At 41.5% G+C, this 22127-nt stretch overlaps 1 long non-coding RNA gene across 1 annotated transcript; it reads left to right on the top strand.

The window, feature by feature from the left end:
- Positions 1 to 1613: 1613 nt before the first annotated feature.
- Positions 1614 to 10723, top strand: LOC113022372 (uncharacterized). The gene is made up of 3 exons (XR_003272423.1): positions 1614 to 1978; positions 2258 to 2417; positions 8864 to 10723. It is a non-coding gene; the product is annotated as an uncharacterized LOC113022372 (long non-coding RNA).
- The last annotated feature ends 11404 nt before the right edge of the window (positions 10724 to 22127 follow it).

Consider the following 22127-nt stretch of genomic DNA (forward strand, 5'->3'; position numbering starts at 1 on the left):
AGATCTCGGAGCTTTGCAGCCTTTAGAAAGTCTTCGATGTAAAGGAAAGCTAACAGTTCCTCTAAACTCAAATCGTGTTCCAAGGATTAGAAAAGAAGTGCATTCTTCTTGACTGGTATACACACCACAAAGCCTAACACCCCACAAAGAACGCTTATCAAATCTATGATCTTAATCCTACAGTGGGCATGAACAGTGAAAGGATTTTTGTCCCAGTGTATTTCATGACTAAGACAATAACTGAAAGTGCACTGTCCTATGCAAGACTTTGTCTTTCTGTGTCTGAAAGCCTTTCAACTTGTAAAAGGTTGCTGCCCTTGTTGTAGTTTAGCTAACCCAGTGGCTCATTGGGCACTGAGATACCACACGTACATCCACATTAAAAACAATCTGCTGTTCTCAGTTGAATGTTCACCACAAAAATACAAAGACAAACAAATGTACAGAAATAAAGCGAAAGATACGGGTACGGAAAATAGACATAGGAAGCATGAAGGAAACACTGAGAAGTCTTTATGACCAGCACAGTACAAAGGCATCATGGATCATCAGTTCCTATTGCTACTGGGTCTTGTGCTTTTTTGTGCTAGGACCACTCAGGGCATTCAGTAACTTTAAGAAAAGGGGGCCATGGATTAATTTCTCAAGCCCCCTGGTGCCCACTGCACTATGAAATGCTCTAAATGCTAAAGACTGAATACAATTAGAGCTCTCTCTTCAAATACCCATTGATTCAGCTGTTCTTGCGCTATGCCTCAGCTCACTGAGTTCTGAAAGACACTGTGACACCTTTGTGACCTCTGTGTTGAAGAATGTTTTTAGAAAGTAGCAACTAAACAAAAATTGAAATATAGCCGCAAGGAGGTCAAGAGTAAATTTGTTATGCACCTTGCTATTCAAACCATTTAACTAAGTAGTATTAGCTGATAATTATGCTGGGATTTCGAAATGAAAGGAAGACAACATATACGATTGCTGGGCAATGAACAAACTACAAACACAGGCCGGGGTTTGAATGGTTTAGGTCTCTGGATAACCTTCACAAATGAAAGACCGCAGACACAGAAATCTCAGTCATGGCTGCACTGTGGAACTGGTGTCTCTAGAAAATCATGTCCGCCTTACAGCATGACATTTAGATTAATGTCACCATATTTGGAGACCAAAGAAAGACTTTCTTTATTTTATTTGGACAAATGTAATAAATGACATTTTGCAAAACTAGCAAAACTTGAGGTTAAGTCAAGATCTATTAGTATTGACCACAACAATACTAATTGTAGGAACAACTTTTTTAGATATCATCTTTTGAACAATACAAGTACGTAAAATGAAAAAAAAAAGTATTTCAATAACATACATACATACATACATACATACATATTGTAACATTAATGGTGAATTACAGAAAGAGAAGATTTAATGCCCATAGGCTAAAAAATTTGGTGTAGTGACACTTTTCAGTTTTAACTGAAGGGTCTAACTATAAAAATGCCTTTCAGTGTTTCTGAATTACATCAGTTTCAATTCAATAGAGCTGTACAAAATAGCCAGTGTCACTCATGTCTGCATGAGAAATAAGCCATAGGTCATTATGCAGCTGCACCTTCTTGCTGAGCAATTGCTTATTTGGCATGTGACGTTTCTAATAGGAAATGTTTCTGAATCCTTCTGCTCGGTTGTCATGGAACGTCTCGCTGTGTCTCGTAGCCCACGGCTTAGTTCCTCCTCTTTCTGTCTGTCTCGATCACTCTGACTTTCTCTTTCCCTGCCTCCCTTTTCCCTTCACTTTTTTTCCCCTCTCTTTCCTTGGCTGAGATAAATAGGAGGTAGTTAGTGCTGATGTGAGAACATAGTGTTGCCTGCACAGTAAAAACTACATTTGTCAGTGCCACAGTGCTTTTTTGCTCTGGGTAATTGTGTGTCATTGTCTTGCAAGACTGCCTGGAGATATTCCTGCTATGGAAAAGGAAGTGAGGTCGGTGGGAGTGGGGTGTGGGGGTGGGGCGAATTTTGTGCGAAGTGGAAATGAAAAGAATTTGTTGTTCTACTATGTGACACATGCAGTGGCCTATGTGATTAATTAGGCCATTAGCAGATGCAAACAGTTCCATGCTATTCAGGTCATGCTGATCCTTAACAGCTTAATTTCAGTTTTTGTGATTTGTTTTTGTGTTTTTTAACGATTCTTTAAACAGCACACCATTAAAACCACCTGCCTAATCTTGTGTTGTTTTCCCTGGTGCTGCCAAAACAGCTGTCATCCATATGGGCACGGACTCCACACCTCGGGTTGTCTTGAGGTGTTTGGCACAGATGCTGGGAGCAGATGGAATTTCTATGGAGCGTCCAAGGATTTGGCTTATTTTGGTGCATCAGTCCTGTCTCTTGACCTGACCGGAGGTTGCTGCCTATCAGTGAGTGCTGCTGCAGTGGACTTTTAAGTTTTAAGTTAAATGGCATCGCTGTCATGTAGACTCTCATTTCAGTGCACATATCTTCAGCTTCTATCACTGTGGTATTGGTAGAGTGCACAGAAAAAGTCTGACTTTTTATGATAGAGGTGCATGTCTTTAACATTATTAGAACCTGAACTCACAAAGCTTGCTCATGCCATGTTGGCAATTTAGACAAAACATTTTAATGAGCCATATAATATGATATTTGGACTGTATAAATAGCACCCTCATAGGTATCTGTGAAACTGATGTAACGTGCTGTAAAAACAAAGTGAAAAAAAGTGAAGTTCTCTCTGTAATCAGGACTAGCTTGATGGGCTCACCTCACCGATGTCAGGGTTCTTGAAAGCCCCTTTGGGGAAACAAAGCTCTCACAGGCTTAAAAACTTTCTCTATTCCATCACACAACCATCTTACCCCCAGCCAAACACTGCACAGAACAAATAGCAGTCACATATTTTATGTTAGTTATGAGAACAGGGACCCCTTTAATAAAATAAGCAGCTGAACTCAACTTTAAGGAGTGTCAGGGTTTGGATCTTATATAGTTGCAAACCCCCCCCAAAAAAACCAATGCCATTTCACAGAAACTGTCCTTGTCTCTGAAGGTTTAAAGTGAGAACCTCAGTGGTATCGCAAACGTCATGATTACACTAGTTGTCATGGGAAGGTGGCTCCGTACTTATCAGCTTCAGGATGTACAAAGAATACAACAGTATATAACCAGGAATGATTTGTGGACTGATTTCAGGGCACTTATCCTTGTATCCTCGACATGGTTTTGCTTGAACTACAAATGTAGTTCAGGCAATTTATGTAAACCACAACTATAATGATCTTGCACAATGAACAACAGAAAAATAGAAAATGCTTTTGATAGTAGCCATTTAGTAGTTACTATCAAAAACATGGTAAATTGTTGTATCTCCTCAACTAGCCAGACTTTCAGTTGGATTCTGATAGGCGCTCAGTTTCGAGGTTGTCCTTTGATGTGCTTTTAAAATTGTCAATATGTTAAAAGTTGTGATTTTTAAATTGGGTAAATTGGTGCTAATTTATAACATTTGTAACCGAAACTTATCCCAAAAGGTTCACACATAAAAAAAGTTATTGAGATGTTCAAGCAATCAAATTGATATTAGACATGTAAGGACAACAACAACAAAAATACTTTGTGTGTTATTGAACAGTATAATGTCTTTCTACTTATGCAATATATGCTGTGTTGCTGGAAGCAAATATTTAGACATGTAGATGTGAACCCAACTGCATTTTGGCTGTGAAGTATCTCTTTGTGTCCTGAGCTCACCACCTTCCCAAGCCTCCCAGTCATTCAAATGGTAAACCAGCAGAACCGACTCTTAATTCATTGAGCAGCATTAACAGTCCAGTCCAGCTCTGAGCACTCCAGTCTGACTCACTGTTTCCCACTACTTTCTCCAGGCAAAGAAAAGAAAAGTATTTACCATGTGAAAAGAGACAGAAAGAGGAGTTAGAGAGCTGGATGTGGCACGCTTAATCTGTAATCTGTCTCTGCCATTTTTCTTCGAAGCATGTCCTATTTACTTTTGTGTATGAGTGTGTGTGTGTGCCTGTGTGAGTCAGTCCTGTTTTCTTCTCTCTTCTCAAGTTTCAGTCTGAGTTTCACTCAGGTGAGACTTTTAAAGTAATTCTTAGAAAACTAAATGTCACCACTGGCCTTGCATAAACAATAAATCTTTCACTAATTTCAGACACAGAGAATGATCTCCAACAACAAAACTGATGCTTTTCCATTGGTCACAATGTTTGCTAACATGTTAGAGGGAACATGATCATTTTTCCAATCATAATATCTTTGAGAATGATTGTGTTGTACTGGTTGATTGGGAAAGAAATGGTTTTATTAATAGTGGGTTTTTTGTTGTTGTTTGCTTTTTGGTCTGAACCACTTGATGCACATATGAGATGAAAAAAAAAAAACACATCAGAGCTGGCAACTGACGCACTGAAAATTGTTTGTTTTGATGAAGATTTGAATGGTGCAACAAAGCAGGAATGCTTGATTTACTTCGGAAATTAGCCTTTTTAATGACAATTCATGAGGCAGCGGTGTAAAGAAATGCATCACCAATGTAGCAATGTACAGCCAAAGATATTTTATTTCAAGGTAAAAGCAGTTCTGGTGAATTTTACAAACAAAATGATAATTTTTAGAGAACAGTATTGTTTTTCTTTTGCTATGTGTTGCACTCAGAGCACGTGGTTAACCTGGGCAATTAAATAATTGCCAGGAAAGTCCTTTTTTAAAAGAAAAAAAAAATGGACTGTTCATTGAACCTTCTGACAATAAAAAAATAAACAATTAAAAATTAGTTAATTTGCATCATATTTACTATATCTTGGTGGTGTTTTTCCCCCCAATTTATTGCTTAAAAATTTATTGTGCAACAAGTCATATGAGTAAAATTACGTGTGTATATAAGGAAATGTAAGTAGGTTTTCTGGAAATAATGAAATGTTGAGAAATGAATACAATAAAAATGAGTACAATGACCCAATGGCACAATAATATATTCCTGCCCTAGCTTTAAAAGTTGATAGTACAGTGAACATAATCCACACAATAACTGCTTTATGTTTCTTTCAAAATATATCTGCTAAAACTCAGGATAGAGTATAAAAGTGTTTTCTTATTGGCCAGTGTTGAATGTGCATGCCTTGATAGTTTTATCCTGCCTCTCCTGACTGTATGAGAAGTACAATCAGAGCTCCTTTCCTTATGGGGCAGTTGGGCTTTATAGAACATCTGTCTGTAAACATAAAATGTCTGCAGGAGATGCTTGCTTGGCATTCAGCACCACGTGAAACTCATGCTAATATGCAACTGTCTCTTAAACATCCTCCTAATTACATCTAATCTCTCTCAATGCGCCCCTCGGCAATGTTAAAATTGATGCATGAAGCAAGACAAGTGCATGTTCTGCTTGGCTGGCTCAGGTTATGGTGAGAGAGCAAGAGAGCGAACAGCAGGTTTTTGAGATGGCTTTGTGATCTAAATGTGATCATTTTGTGTTCTACACAGATTTGCATTTGTGGCCCTTTAAAGGCCAAACAAATAAACAGTTTCTGTCATTTCTGGTATATTTCTGCGCAGTAACCTTACATTTGAATGATAATGAATATGTTTGATGGGATATTCTAGCTGCTAACTGTTATCATGACCTCGGGATTTTTTATGAATCTTGAATAGATTCATTTAAGAGAGGGGAAAAAAAACAAAGAACAGATCAATGAACACTGTTTTTCCTCTGGATTACACTGGTGATATCACTGGTCACATGTGTGGTTCAGTAATAGAAGTCATAGATTTTTCTCTGTGTATTATAGACTGTTACACGACTCAGTTGTTTGATAATACTCAGTGATGGGCTTGCATCTGAACTGTCATGGAAGTAATTATACTGTAAATAACGTTTGTCTGTGTATGTATGCATGCTTTTGTGTGTGTGTGTGTGTGTGTGTGTGTGTGTGTGTGTGTGTGTGTGTGTGTGTGTGTGTGTGTGTGTGTGTGTGGACTTGACAGCCAAGGGCAGGCAGGCATTACATCAGATTCCTTCCTCTCTGCACAAGCAGCATTAAGGAATGCGAGGAAGAGTGGCTGCGGATGTTGCATAGATGCATGCTTGCTAGGTACTCACTAGCTTTGAGGACATTTGGTGAAGGATAGTATCATATATAGTATATTTCCATCTCAGCAAAAGGATTTATTCTGTGATATAGTGATGTTAATGAGGAGGTTCAAAGGAAGGTGGATGTTGTTATCACCAAAACCTCATCCGGTCAGGATGCGAATAAAACAGCCATCAATCTGTTGCAGTATCTCAGTTTATTGAATTGTAATCAGTGGTAACTCAACTTAAAGGAAGACACATGGTCTGCTAACTCTGAAAAGAAAATAAGGTTTGGATTTTAAGTTACTAATTAACTTAAGAATAACGCTTAAACTCAAGAGACCAAATCAAACTCATCTGAGCTGCCACCCTATGTGGGAGTGAAAAGAGTGAGCTGTAAGTGAGTGCAGTCCTTATATAATGTGTGACAGGTGAGCGCAATTAAGGGCAAACTCCAAAGCCAATCAAAGGTGAGAAAGGGAAACAAGGTAAGTCTGGTGAGGTGAGGGAGAGGGAGGAAAAAAGGGGGTAAGAAAAACAAGAATCCTTATAACAGAGACATTTCAGAAATTTTAAGACCAAGCCATTGAATAAGGTGGTTTTGTTTCTGTTATATAAACACTCACTCTGGGATAGTCTCAGCATTTAATGTGACTTACAGGTACAACACAGCCATGCCAGAAAAGTAGCTCAAATATCAAAAATGGCAGTTCTTATGTCTTGCCCGTCTTGTTGGATTGAGAGGATCTGTGGTGCCCAAAAGAGTGACTCCGCTGAGTCCCTTCTTTTCATCTGACATTATCGGGAGGTTAACATTTGGGTTTTCAAATGAAAATGTTGAATGTCATACATTCGTACAAGTTATTAATTTTGTTTAAAAAAGTGAATTGAATTATCTTAAATTTGGATTTTTCCTGGCCAAAAATTACTTTAATTTAGATTAATGTTGTTACTGATACTGTCTTCCACCTTTTTATTGCCACAAATATGAATACATGGTGAACTGTTAACCAGTTCAGATGTTGCTGTTGTATATAAACTTTGACTGATTGTCTTGAAACATTTTTATTCCTTGAATTATTATTATTATTATTTTTCTTTTACAGAGAATCCTGCATTTGTGCCTCCTAAAGTAAACTGAGGTGTTGCAATAACATTTCACAAAAACAACGGTTCACACTGTTCCCATGGTGACATCCGGTGCCCATTTTCCAAACATTTACTTTTCATTCTTCTGCCTTATTAAAATCTTCATTTCTCTCTTTTTTAAACCTCTTTTTAAAAGGTTGCTATCTTAACTGTAGCTGAACTTTTATGTAAGCTGTATGGGTAACAGTCTGAAAACTGTGTCAAGCACATGATGTTCCTTGAGCGACACAAACACATTAACAATTTGTCTAAGTTAGAGACAGTTAGAGCACTGCGTTGACAAGGAAATGGTTCTTGACAGTAAATGGGACACTAATTAAACCCTCTTCAGTAATAAGGTGATGCTTTCTGACTCAGTGAAGACCTAATCATAAGGTTTTAGCACATAATGTCTTTAAGAATAATCACTTAGCAATAAAAATGAATGAAAATGAATATTCAAATGAGAGAATATGTAAATTATGAATTGCTTGTCCTTTTACCTTTACTCATTTATCTGTATGTCATACTGTCTCACATAAAGAACATGTATTTCTTTCATCTTGTATCTTTTTGTTTACTCCACTATATTAAAGAAAATGCCACAAAGAAAGGAGGCCGCCTCTGAGTTTCAGTGTTGAGCTATCAGTGCTAGTACATTTGGTGATAAATGTGGCATGGCAGAAGGCCTAAGAGGCTAGAAGAGATGGGTTCTCTGGTTGAGGATCTGCTGAGGCAATGATACTCTCTACTGGGGCGCTTCACTTGTTTGTGCCAGCAGAAAGTCACCATCTCTTTTCTTGTTTTGTTCCAACACAGAGAAATTCTTCTGTTTAAACCCCTACCTGCTGGTACTGAATTCTTATCAAATAAAATGTTAGGCTCATAGTAACACTGGTCTCTCACTTCCCACTTGTCACAATTAAATACATATGGATAAGCATTGTTTTTGAACTTTGGGTGTTCCTTTTATGGGTTGCCACAGTAGATCATCTGCCTCCATCTCACTCTATCCCTAGCGTTCTCTGCAGTCACACCAACCCCACTGCATGTACTCCTTCACTACATCCATGAACCTCCTCTGTGGTCTTCCTCTTTTCTTCCTGCCTGGCAGCTCCATCCCCAACATCCTTTGTTCAATATATCTACTATCTCTCTTCTGCACATGTCCATTAAAGCCTTGCCTCTCCAACTCGGTCTCTAAATCACTCAATTTGAGCTGTCCCTCTGATGAACTCATTTTAATCCTTTCCATTCAGTGAAAATCTACTTTGTGCATCTTCAAACCATAATTTTTGAACGTGAATGAGTATAATTTAACACAAATCTGAATCTTTTCTCAAAACTTTTCCTCGAGACATTTCCTGTGATTTTGTCATTTAATACTATTAAAATAACTATGTGAGTACTGATAGGAAATGTATTTCTGATGGTTAGCTGCCAGAAGTGACTACATGCATCTGTGTATCCATCCATTTCTTTCCATCATTGCTTATCCCTTGTGGGATCACTAAATTATCGATCGGTCCTTCTAGCTATCTATCTGGAACAATATTGTTTGGTTATTCATACTTTCAGCCAGTTAAAAGTCATCAGCTTAACATGCCTGTCTTTGGACTGTAGGAGGAAGTTGGAGTACCCAGAGAGAACTCACAAAGGCAACCATAAAGCAAGAGAACATGCAAACAAAGAGGCCTTCCCTGCCTTGCCAGCCAACAGGTTCGAACCAAGAACGTTCTGCCAAGGAATTGAGAAAACATGCAAAATTCAACTATCGTGCTACTGATAAGCCATTTCATGATGCCAGACTGTATTTTGTCATCCAACAATCTGAAATATTTACCTCAAGTTCAGTATTCTTCTCCCACGATTATGCTGAAATCTTGTGTTGATTGCAGTGTGGCATACTTTTAGCCTTCCTCTGTCAGTGCCGTATCAGAGGCATGCTGTGTCTGTTTGGGCTGTGCAGTTAGACCAGCAGTTAATTATTAGCATGACTGGTGAAGTGCAGAAGCTGCTGACCATTTTGGGATGTTTATGTTTGAGCCTCCTAAACTGTTTGACATGAGAAAATGTCTGTAATGAGAAAGGTATTTAACTAATGGGAACAGCTATCACAGTGTTACTGATGAAGGAGGAAAGGGGGAAATTTGGATACCCAAATACATATACTACCTAAGAATAAAATATAATAAAATCACTAAAGCAGCACTATATACAAAAAATAAAATTGCAGAAATGTGTCACTGCAGACATTGCTGATTATATGCCTCATATCCAGAATAGTAGGCAGATGAAATGGCAAAGGTTGGTAAAAAACAGCATTGTCATAGCAACATAAACAGAAGATGTTCACTGCCCTGCTGTAATCAGAGGGGTTTCAGGCGACAGCTGGAAGTCCTGTGACTGCAGAGAAGCTGGACTGTAATATGGCACCAGGAGCTTATCAAAAACATTGATTTCAACATTGATTTCAATTAAGTCTGCATTGCGTGAAGGAGTGAATGGAGGTTAAATTAAATGAATGCCTTCAAACCCATGCTCTGTGGCACATTGTATTCAAACAGATTGGAACAACAGCAGTAATACTGTGACTGTACTTGAGTCATGAATGCAAATTTTCTATCACTTGGACACAATTTCAGATGGGACAAAACACGTCACAACCCTGTGTTGTTATCTGTATGATGTGTGCGTTTGTGTGTAGTTCAGGGTGCTTGGCAGGGAATTCATGCAGGCAATTAAAACTGTTCATTAATGCTTTGTTAACCAACACTCCAGCTAATCCTATCATATGGCAGGCAGCGATAAGGGCATTTGCTCTCTTGCTGCCTGTCTGTCTGTCCCTCTCTGCTGGGAGTTGATATGCTATCAGCACACTGTTTGTTAAGGTGTACAGAAGACTCACTAATATCCTGATTCAGCAGTGGTTCAGGGTAATACAGGAAGGAGATGTTTGGCAGTGTACACTAGATAGCCTTTAAAACCTCAGGTTATGTCTAATAGACGAAAATATTAAACATATCACCCCAAATAAACAACAGAATACTGAAATTGCATTGATGCATTTTCTGATCTGTCACTGCCCCCATCAGTGGGATAACCATCATTTCCTGTTGTTTACAAAATCATAACTGATTAAAAAATGTGACTTGAGGCCTATAAGCAGAATTAAAAGCTTAGTGAGGTAAGTTGAAAGTTAACCTAGCACTTTCAGTTTTACTAAAGTGGTTACGCTCCTAAGGTTTGATGGTAACTTAATGTTACAGAGCAGGTTATGTTCTGATGATCATCTACTTGCTTAACTATTTGTTGAAAGATCCCACTAATTTTGAGGAACAGCTAGTAGGAGGGTCTATAGTCTAAAGCCCTTGTTTTTTCTTCTTCTCAATATGTCCAATTTTTCAAATGTCACCTGCATATATATATTTCATTTTTCTGTAATCTTGAATATAGTGATGTAATAAAACAGAGTACTTAAAACCTTGCAATTTCTGAGCTTTTATGAAATTGGCAAAAGTTTTGCGAGATCCCAAGTTTGCTTTGCAAGATCTCGCAAAAGTCCGTCTTAATTTTTTTTCTCCCATGTCCCTTGCGGGGCTCCGTAATAAATAAGTCATATAATACAAAAACCAGCTATTCACATTTCAGCTTTTAACTATTTAAATTTTCAGCTTTTTTCTTTTAAACAAATTTAAAGTGAAACAACACAAAACACTGCAAACCACAACACAATTAAATATAAATTAAAATATGAAAACAAAAAGAACATGCATATTCTCTGTCATATGTGCCTGCATGAATAAACTTTCTGAATCCTTTATCATCCACAACTATTTCAGGGTCCGGAACAGAACAAAACAAGAGACCCCCAGGAACCCAAACAAAAATGTCCAAAATGCAGGGGAGCAGAGTCCGAAACATAGTTCAGGTGGCCGGCCCGGGGCCTGATATTGTGAAAGCTCACACAGCTCTGGTGGCCGGCCCAGAGGTTGCCAGCCCAGGAGTGCAGAGTGAAACAGTTCAGGGGGTCGGCCACGCAGAAGGCAGTGGCGGCGAGAGAGCAGATCTGGGGGCCGGCCACGCGGAGGGTGTTGTAACTTTATGCAGTGTTGCTCCAACTGCCCGTGTAGCGTGGGTTGTGGTCAACAATAACTTTAGACCAAGCACAGAGGACTGAGACGAGGCTATGGTGGAGGTCCGGACTTTTACTCCATAAGCTCAGAACACATACAATAACACCGTACCACCTACTGGTGGGAGGTAGTAATAGCTGCTGCTTATTACAATATACCACATCCCTCTTTTCCGAGATAAAGATACTACCTCTTAACTCCAATATTTTGTAACATAAATGCACCTTTTAAATCGTAGGAACATTAACAATATTATATTCTTGAGACATTAAGTAAAGCACACCTCAGATTGCTTGTCACTTGAGCAATGCAAATACACATCAGTGTAGTGTTTTGAAACAGATGAACACATGACAGATTAGATAAGACATGTCAAAATGAACATATGAAACATGACATATTTTCTCTCTTTTCCAACAAGACAGTTATCTAGCTTGTACAGAACAACGCAGGTACAGGATAGAGTGACTTTAAGTTTCCCAATCACTTAGTCTCTATACCTGGCAGGGCGTATTATTGCTCGGCCACTGCGTGTGTAACATGTGGGTGTGTTGTCCATACTTGCAGGACTAGAGTTTTGTGGGGTGTCATTTGCTGGTGGCTCCACTGGCTCTTGGGTGTGAACGGACAGTTCATCTGGGTCCATGGGTGTGTCCTTGAACAGACTTGGGTGTATTTTCCTCAGATGTCTCCTGTTCCTCCTGAGCACTTTACTATCTGGTGTTTGCACAGTGTAGGAGCGTGGTTCCTCTCGCCGATGAGTTACAACAGCTGGCTCCCAACCGCGCCTTGTTTGCATGTGCACAGTCTCGCCTGGGGTCAGAACAGGCAATGGTCTTGCGTGCTGATCATAGTGGCGTTTCCGCTTTGATTGCAACCCGCGCACTTTGTCGTGAATGTTCTGTGGGGTTGACTGCCTCAACACAGCACTGGTGCATGGCAGGGTGCTGCGGAGAACCCGTCCCATCAACATTTGTGCAGGTGACACACTAAGTCCTGTGACTGGAGTGTTCCTCAAAGACAACAGCACTAGATGTGGGTCTGTTCCAGTCCATGCGGCTTTCTTAAGTGCATGTTTGACAGTCTTTATGGCTCGCTCCGCCATTCCATTTGAAGAAGGAAAACCGGGACTGGAAAAAGTTAGCTTTATCTCCCAAGATGCTGCAAACGATCTCATCTCGTGGCTGGCGAATGGAACATGATCGCTCACTATCTCTTTGGGAATTCCGTGTCTTGCGAAGACTGATTTCATCTTCTGAATCACAGAGTGTGCCGTTTTGTCAGGTAAGTTAAGAACTTCTGGATATTTCGATAAATAATCCACTAACAAAAGATATGGATGATCGTTCAGTTCGAAGATGTCTGCTCCGATTTTCATCCATGGCAGCTCTGGAATCTGGTGTGGAATAAGCGGTTCAGCCTGGTTCTTTGGCTGCATTTGCTGGCATTGTTCACACTTTTCAAGCATGGTCTCTATGTCGCGTGACATGCCAGGCCAGTACAGCACTCTTCTTGCTTTGGCTTTTGTGCGCTGCACGCCTTGGTGGGCAAGGTGCAGCTTCTCCAGGATCACACGCCTGAAGCTTTGGGGTATTACGATCTTGTCCCCGATCATAATAATGTCATCGTGGAAACTGATATCGTGTCTCATAGGCCAGTAGCTGTGGAGTGTTTTGTCTAAACTCTTCCTTCTGGGCGGCCATCCGTTGAAGTGTCTTTCGCGCACGGCTTGTAGTACGCTGTCTGCTGCCACTGCTTTTTTCAGGTCACACAGTGTTTTCTCGCTCAATGCTGCTGTGGCCTCCAGAGCATACACAACTCTTTCATCATTTGCGTTTTCACTCACGTTTCCGTCGTCACTGGTAATTGTGGCACGTGAGAGTGCGTCGGCTATGAACATGTCTTTGCCGGGGGTGTACGTGACGGTGAGATCATATCTCTGTAGTTGTAGCAGCATTCCTTGTAGCCTCGCTGGTGCCTTGCATAGCGGTTTGCGCACTATCGCCTCCAGGGGTTTATGATCAGATTGCACTGTCACTGGTCTTCCATAGACATACTGGTGGAATCGTTTAGCGGCAAACACAATGGCTAGCAACTCTTTTTCTATTTGTGCATACCTTTTTTCTGTGTCTGTGAGTGCTCGTGACGCGTAACACACAGGTTGCCCTTCTTGTAATAGGCATGCGCCCAGCCCATCTTTTGAAGAATCGGCCTGCAGTGTTAGTGGTTTCTTGTGGTCATAAAATCTCAACACTGGAGCTTGTGTGAGCGTCGACTTGAGCGTCTGTAACGCTACTGTGTGATGTGGCTGCCACTGCCACACTGTGTCCTTCTTGAGTAGCTGTCTCAAAGGTGCTGTGAGCGATGCTTCATTTTGGATGTACTGTGCCAAAAACTTCGTCATTCCCAGCAGACGCTGAAGGCTTTGTTTGTCTTCTGGAGTCGGCATGTCGACAATAGCTTTGATCTTTGAAACATCTGCTTTCTGCCCTGCTGCTGTGATGATATGGCCCATGTATTTCACTGTGTCAACTTTGAACTGAATTTTGTCCTTGTTAAACTTCACGTTAGCTGCTCTTGCTTTCTCCATGACCTTCTGCAGGATTTCATCGTGTTCGTGCTCTGATGTAGCTGCAATTATCATATCATCTGCAATGATAAATACACCAGGAATGTTGCCGAAAGTCTCACAATTCTTTTGTTGAAAGACCTCGCTGGCTGATTTGATCCCGAATGGGAGTCGGAGGAAGCGATATCGGCCCCAAGGTGTATTGAAGGTACAGAGCTTTGATGACGGCTCGTCCAGCTTGATCTGCCAGTATCCATCTTCTTCATCCAATATGGTGAAGATGGATTTTCCTGCTAGCTTGCTGCGAACGTCCTCGTGTGTGGGAATGGAGTAGTGCTGGCGTTTAACTGCTTGGTTCAGATCACAAGGGTCCAAGCACACCCTTAGTGTTCCGTTCTTCTTCTGTGTGGCGACAAGACTGTTGACCCAATCTGTATGCTCATTGACAGGCATTATGACATCTCTGTTTTGTAAGTCCTGTAGCGTCTTCTTCAGCGCATCCATTATGGAGAGTGGCACGTTCCTGCATGCGTGAATCACAGGTGTTGCATTTGGGTCAATATGTATGTGGTGAAGTCCAGGGAACTCACCTAAGCCTGTGAACACATCAGCGTACATCTCCACAAGATCTTCCGAGGTAGAAGGTGGTTTAGCTGATTTCGGTACAGAGGATGTCATGGCAAGGGTCTCAACTCGTTGCACCAGATGGAGCTCTTCACAAGCTTGTCCACCTAGGATCGGTTTATCTGCATGGCTTGATACAAGAAAGTCAAACACAGCCTTGTGCTTCCGTGCTTCACACTCAAGAGACACCACACCATCTGCACGTATGCGGGCTCCACCAAAAGCTATGAGTACAGTCTTTGTGGGCTGTAACCGAGGCATATCTGGTAACTCGTCATAAACTGATCTGGGGAGCACATTTGCGTCCGCACCTGTGTCTAGCTTGAAGGTGAGTGGTACGTCTCCGATTGTCACACTTTCATGCCATTTGCCAGTCTTGTGCTTGTCGCTGGATACCATGCCGATGTATAGTGAATCGCCATCAGTTTCAATGTTGTTAATAGTTTTCGTTTTCTTGAAGTGTCTACTCTTCTCTGCACTAGCTCTGCACACTTTTGAGAAGTGGTTATTTTTCCCACACTTGTGACATGTTGCCCCATAGGCTGGACACTGCGTGTTTGTTGCCGCATTTGTGACAAACTGTTTGTTTGTCGTTGCTCAGTTTGTTTTTACTGTGTCCTGATTTAATGTATCCTGGCATTTTTCTTAATGCGTCCACTGACGTGTCTTGGGCTGCAGTTATTGACTGCATGGCCTGAATCTGTGACTTGGCCACTTCTGCTGATCTGCATATTTCTATCGTCTTGCGCAGTGTGAGGTCGTTGTCACGAAGCAATCTCTCTTTTAGTCTTGCGTCACTTATGCTGAACACCAATTTATCCCTGATCATGTCGTCCTCATTGATCCCAAATTCACAACTTTTACTTCTCTGACGGAGTTCCGTGACATATCTGTCCACTGTTATATCCGCCGACATTGGGTATGACCAGAACTTGTGGCGTTCAAAAACAACGTTCTTTCGTGGACTACAGTATTCCTTAAACGTTTTCAAAATGTCCGCCATTGTCAGTGGATGCTGCTGCTGCAGGCGATGATGAGGATGATGAAGCTGCTGCTGCATGCGATGATGAGGATGATGAAGCTGCTGCTGCAGGCGATGATGAGGATGATGAAGCTGCTGCGGCAGGCGATGATGAGGATGATGAAGCTGCTGCGGCAGGCGAGGAGGAGGATGATGCTGGTGGTGGAGCAGCTGGTGGCTGGACGGGCTCCTCGGGCCCTCCAGTGGGCACCGGGGCCCCTGGCAAACACAGGGCAGAACCAGCAGACACGGGGGCCTCTGGCACACACAGGAAAGAACCAGCAGGCGCGTGGGCTTCTGGCAGGGACAAAACAGAACCAGCAAGCACGGGGGCCTCTGGCACATACAGGGCAGAACCAGCAGGCGCGCAGGCCTCTGGCAGGGACAAAACACTGGGTCAACGACCCAGGACCATGACAGGCACTGCTGAGGTGTTATGGAGGCCCAGGATGCTTCGATAGCGGCCTTGAGCTCATCCAGAGTGTTGGGTCTTGTGTCTCTCAACTTTCTCTTCACAATATCCCACAGATTCTCTATGGGGTTCAGGTCAGGAGAGTTGGCAGGCCAATTGAGCACAGTAATACCATGCTCAGTAAACCATTTACCAGTGGTTTTGGCACTGTGAGCAGGTGCCAGGTCGTGCTGAAAAATGAAATCTTCATCTCCATAAAGCTTTTCAGCAGATGGAAGCATGAAGTGCTCCAAAATCTCCTGATAGCTAGCTGCATGGACCCTGCCCTTGATAAAACACAGTGGACCAACACCAGCAGCTGACATCATCATCATCATCATCATCGTTTATTTGTATAGCACTTTAAGAACACACCAGGCAGACCAAAGTGCTGAACAACACAGATCAAAACAACAACCAAATTAAAAATACCATAAAATCATTACAAACAATAAAATAAATAAGAAGGTGTCAGTTTCCTACAGAGTTAAAAGCCAGGGAATAAAAATAGGTTTTCAATCTGGACTTAAAGACCTGCACTGATGACGCTTGTCTAATTTGGAGGGGAAGGTTATTCCAGAGCATCGGAGACGCAATTGAAAAGGCACGGTCTCCTCTGCATTTCAGCCGCGACTTAGGGACCGACAGCAGCAGCTGCTCAGCTGAACGGAGCGAGCGAGGAGGAACATGTGGCTTCAGCAAGTCAGATAAGTACACAGGAGCCAGACCATTTAAAGATTTAAAAACCAATAAAAGGACCTTAAAACGAACCCTAAAATCAATGGGAAGCCAATGCAAGGAAGCCAGAACCGGAGTGATGTGATCGAATTTCCTACTACCGGTTAAAAATCGCGCCACCGCGTTTTGCACTAACTGCAGGCGTGACAAGGTGCCCGACCCGACCCCTATTAAAAGGGAATTACAATAGTCCAGACGTGAGGTGATAAAAGCATGAATAAGAGTTTCCAAATTGGGTTTGGAAAGGAAAGGCTTAACCTTCGACAGGCGTCTGAGGTGATAAAAAGCTGATTTTACCACCCCACTTACATGACCTTCAAAAGTAAGCGCAGAATCAAGTTTAACACCAAGATTAGTGACTGAACTTTTCAGATGAGAGGTCAAATCACCAAAATCAACATCTGGAGAATCAGTAGAACGATGCGGGCCATATAAAATTGCTTCCGTTTTGCGACCATTAAAATTCAAAAAATTATTTGCCATCCATAATTTAATATCGCTAAGACAGTCAAGCAGTGATTGACATGGGGAGGTATCCAAATGACTAAAAGGTAAGTAAAGCTGACAGTCATCGGCATACAAATGAAATGACACTCCGTGTTTACGAAAAATCGCACCAAGGGGGAGTAAATACAGCGAGAAAAGTAATGGCCCAAGGATAGATCCCTGGGGCACACCCCAAAGCAGAGGGGCCACAGAGGAAGCGGCCAACCCCAGCTTGACACAAAAACTCCTTTCGGAAAGATATGATTTTATCCATGACAATGCCAGATCAGAAATTCCCACACAGTGATGTAAGCGGGAGATCAGCAGGTCGTGGTCCACTGTGTCAAATGCAGCTGTCATATCCAATAAGACAAGCACAGCATATTTACCACGATCAGTAGCAACAAGAATGTCATTCATAACTTTAACAAGAGCTGTCTCCGTACTGTGAAAGGGCTTAAAACCAGATTGGAAAATTTCAGACAATTGCGAGTCGCTCAAATAATCCAACAGTTGGGTATGTACAATCCTCTCCAAGATCTTGCTTAAAAAGGGAAGTTTGGAGATAGGTCTAAAATTTGACATAGTAGAACTATCAAGGCCAGGTTTCTTAAGTAAGGGGTGTATGACTGCATGTTTAAACCCACTAGGAACTTGACCGGTTAACAGACTAGTATTGATAATTTTCAGGATATAAGGTCCAAGGATGGGAAATACTTTTTGGAGAAAGCGGGGAGTAACAACATCATTTGGGGAGCCACAGGGCTTAGCATGTAGCACCAACTCCTCTAAGTCACGCAGAGAAATCGGTGCAAAAGCAGGGAATAAGCTTGAGCAAGGAGCATGCATGGCCGGATCAACAATAGGTGGAATCAGAGGCCTCAGGCTAGCAATCTTGTCCACAAAAAAGGTGATAAACTTATTGCACATAGCCTCAGAGGACGGCAAAAGGTTGTAACCCTCCAAGTTAAGTACAGAATTAATCGTATTGTATAAAACACGAGGGTTATGAGAGTTGGCCGAAATAAGTTGAGAAAAGTAGGAGTGTTTATCGGCCTTAACTGCCCTCTGATAAGTTTTCCAACTAATCTTTAGGGCTTCCAGGGAGACATGCAATCTGTCTTTTTTCCACTGTCTTTCACATTTCCTATTGTCTTCTAATAGCTCGGGTATGATCTGTTAACCAAGGATTAGTCTTAGAGTTACATTTTCTTACTCTCAAAGGGGCAACAACATCAAGCACAGATTTACAAGCAAAGTCAAAATACAAAAGTAGGTCATCTGCAGTGGGCAACTCAGGGGCATAAGACATAAATTTGTCAAACAGTATAGAAAACCGTTCGGCAGAATCAGAGCCAAAGGCATGATAACATCGAGCAGGTGCAGCCTGATTTGCAAAAGCGTTAGAAGGAGCAATATCAAATAAGATAGGCATATGATCAGAAAATACTGCATCTTCAACCCGTACATTGCAAACAGATAAACCATGAGATAAAACTAAGTCCAGTGTGTGACCACGTTCTTGAGTGCCACCACTAACAAATTGGACAAAATTAAAAGAGTTCACTAAGTCCAGAAAGTCCTTGGCCAGGGGCTTCCCCGGACAGCAAACGTGAATATTAAAATCACCAAGCAGGAGGATCTGGTCATATCGTGATGCACAATCAGCAAGAAACTCGGAGAACTCTGATAAGAACACCTTGTTATATTTCGGCGGGCGATAAACAATCGCACATAACAACGAAGGCGAGTGGCCCAGTTTACATAAACAGAGTTCAAAGCTGGTGTAGCGAGACGAAGGGAAAAGCTGCTTCAAGTCCAAGTGAGCCTTAAAAACAACAGCAAGCCCTCCTCCGCGACCAGAAGCTCTCGGAACATTAAAAAAGGTACAGTCAGCGGGTACTAGTTCAATGAAAGCGCTTAACTCACCGGGAGAAATCCAGGTTTCAGTCAAGAAGAGTAAATCCAGAACACGAGAGAGAAAAAAATCCTTCAATATGAAGGTCTTGTTGACCACCGACCTGGTATTTATTAGACCCAGCCTGAGAGGGACTGGGTCCAAAACTTCCGAGGTATTAGCAACCAGATCCACCGGTCGAAGATTTTTCTTGTCAACTCCGCGCCAGCGCATATGCCGTAGAGGAGAGAGTTTTGCTGGACCATTTTCGAAAGACCCAACAACAGGAACCAGCCAGGAGTCCACCGGATCCAAGGCACGCAATGGCACCAATAGTTGCGGACAAAAGCGGCGGATGCAGCGGAGCTCATGGGGAAAATGAGAAATCCAGGATTTCAGCTTCACAAGACGACCTCCACGGTTACCCCGTCTCCTGCGTCGCTTCCGCAGATCCGGTGACGGTGGTAGGGAACGCCAGTACGGTGGTATTGGTGACGGTGGTAGGGAACGCCAGTACGGTGGTATTGGTTCCAGATAGGGAGGAAAAAAGCCTTGGCTGTCATATTCAGGCCGGTCAGACATCCGGATGGATAAACCTATTTCCTATGTTGAGGCACCATCCATGCAATTTCTACCGTGTTTGTAATTTGGGTTGTGGGGGGATCCCACAACTATCCCAGCCAATTTAGAATCACCAGTTTTCTTCAGTCAGTGGGAGTAAGCTGGAGTGCCCAGAGAAAATGTTACAGTTTTTATAATATTTGTATTTGTTGGGCAGCAAATTATTACAGTGGTTAGCGAAAACATTTTAGGTTTGGCTGTGGGGATTCTGTCAGATGTTTGCGTGCTCGTTGGTGCTCAGATTTCCTGCAGACATTCATGTTAGGTTAATAGCTGAGTATTTACAATCCAGTTAGAGCAATTAGAACATTCTGTAGGTATTACAGGTACTGTGCTGCAGTGGTTTCTATCATATCTATCTAATAGACTCCAATTTGTTCATGTAAATGGAGAGTCTTCTTCATACACTGAGGTCAATTATGGAGTTCGACAGGGTTCAGTGCTAGGACCAATTCTGTTTACTTTATACATGCTTCCCTGAGGCTGTATCATCAGAAGACATAGTATACATGTTCACTGCAATGCCGATGATACCCAACTCTATCTGTCCATGAAGCCAGATAACACACACCAATTAGTTAAACTGCAGGAATGTCTTAAAGACATAAAGACCTGAATGGACGCTAACTTTCTGATTCTTAATTCAGATAAAACTGAGGTTATTGTACTCGGGCCCTGAAAATCTTAGAAATATGGTATCTAACCAGATTCTTACTCTGGATGGCATTTCCTTGGCCTCCAGTAACACTGTGAGGAACCTTGGAGTCATTTTTGACCAGGATATGTTCTTCAGTGCACATATTAAACAAATATGTAGGGTTGCTTTTTCAAATCCCAAACCCTAGACTTGGTTCTCAGAAGGAAACAGTAATACTGTGACTAGTGTTTAACCACCAATAGTGGTGTGTGTTTGCACTATACTAGCTAAGGAAATAGCTAAAATGGCTGAGCTGCAAGCACATATACTGTAAATGGTTTCACATCTGGCATTGGCTGCAAGCCTAACACAAACTGAAGGAACATTACTTAAAAATGTTGCAAGAAGTGATGATGTCACCACCAACACAATGACAATAAATGCTTTACATATTCTGCATTCACATTATATTCTATCCCATGTACTTAAGCTGACCAAAAGCCTGTGACTAGTTTAGGATGATGAATGGCATTTGCTGCCATGCTCACATGACAAACACAGTTTGCTGCATTATATATCCAATGTACCCTCACTACTCTGTCTTGTGTCTTGATTTCCCATGCCTTCTTCTGCACGGCTGGCATGAAATCTCTGCTATTGCAATCACTATATGGTGCCGCTGTAAGGGCAAACAGTAGCTGTACAGAACAGAGTAACTTCCATATCATGTCTTTTTTGGTTAAGGAGATTCAGGCTCCAATGATTTTTTTAATTTGAATTTTGTGTAGTTTCACAAGACATGAACTGGATTTTAGCTAGAAACTGAAACAATGCTTTACTTACTTACCTATCCTCACTTCGTCAATTGCTGCAAAAATTGGGCCATGATGGGATTTTCTGTGTTGGAGCTTGCTGCAATTATTTGGCTGGAAAGGGAGATTAAATCTCATTATCAGACAAGCAGTTAAAAGCACACTGGCTTCCTGTGGAAGTGCTACTCCCAGACTTTGCCATATTGAGCTTGGTGTGCTCTTTTATAGAGTGACAAGTCCATAGCCTTGATGCTAAATAGTGACTCTAAACTACTGACATTTACATCTGTTTCATTACATCTAATTCTTGACAATACGCTTTTACAGTTTCAGAATAAAAAAGGAAATGTGATTTTAAAAACCCCCACATTTTTGAAGGTTACATTTATTATTTAAATATCACTTTGTCACATATTTTGTTCCAATCTTATTGGTCTTCCCTAGTCATAAATTCCGTTAAATTACAATGTGTCCTCTTCCCACGCTTCCTTCTCTATGTGCATATTTTGGTTATTTGATGATTATTTGGACTGAAATGAATGTAGGTTAATGTATTGTGCATTGTGGCTTGGAGGAATTGGCTTTTAGCCAAAATAGCTGTAGTGTCTGTGCTGGCCCAGCCTTCAGTGCAGGTGTCACAAGAATGTTACTGCGGCATGAACCATTTTGTCAGAAACTATCAGTTATGTTTACAGCAAACATCTCTTGTAGTGACAGAGCTGATTGCATATTCACCAACTCGTGCAAAAAGCTACCATAGTACTGAACAGGTCAGTAATGTGCAATAACATCTTTCTTTATAGAAACAGAAAATAAGTTTTTTCTAAGGGTAAAATGTTCTTCATAAAACAATTTGTTCCACAATTAACCACCTGCATAGTTCCACAATAAATAA

The sequence above is a fragment of the Astatotilapia calliptera genome, chromosome 5 (genome assembly GCF_900246225.1).
Source record: "Astatotilapia calliptera chromosome 5, fAstCal1.2, whole genome shotgun sequence".
Lineage (NCBI taxonomy): Eukaryota > Metazoa > Chordata > Actinopteri > Cichliformes > Cichlidae > Astatotilapia > Astatotilapia calliptera.